The sequence below is a fragment of the Elephantulus edwardii genome, unplaced genomic scaffold, assembly GCF_000299155.1.
Source record: "Elephantulus edwardii isolate Elephantulus edwardi_28Jun2011 unplaced genomic scaffold, EleEdw1.0 scaffold00052, whole genome shotgun sequence".
Classification (NCBI taxonomy): Eukaryota; Metazoa; Chordata; class Mammalia; order Macroscelidea; family Macroscelididae; genus Elephantulus; species Elephantulus edwardii.
Genome location: NW_006399802.1, coordinates 9295729 through 9296291, shown reverse-complemented (window position 1 = coordinate 9296291; position 563 = coordinate 9295729).

The window sequence follows — 563 nt, the reverse complement described above, 5'->3', positions numbered from 1 at the left end:
AAGTTTTAAATACACACATTTTTATCTATTTGAAATGGTCTGGAACATTGGGAGAAGGGTAAATAGCATAGCTTCAGCCTCAAAATATTAAAAAATAAATAGTAAGAAGCATTAAAAAATGATAGCATGGAAAGTCTGTTTAACATTCTCAGCATCTTGCAAAGGGGAAACATGAAATAATTTTAAACTGTAGGGGACTGATAACTATGAAAGAAACTATTATGGGTCTCATATCCCTTTCTCCAAATCAACCACGCAATATATTTGCATTAGCCTTGCACTTTATATTTTATTTGTTAAAAGTGGATTTATTTAGACTCTGTACATAAGCAATTCAAATAACTTGAAAATTAAGGCCCCACATATGACAACAAAGGAAAACCAGTGACACGTTAGATAAATCCGAACTCGAAAATACTTTTACTGATGGATTCCTATTCTGTATTTGTTGGTGGTGGTTTTGTTGTTGTTGTTGTTGTTGTTGTTATGTGCCGTCGAGTCACTTGCGACTCATAGCCACCCTATGTACAACAGCCCTAAACTCCGCTCTGTCCTGTGCCAAT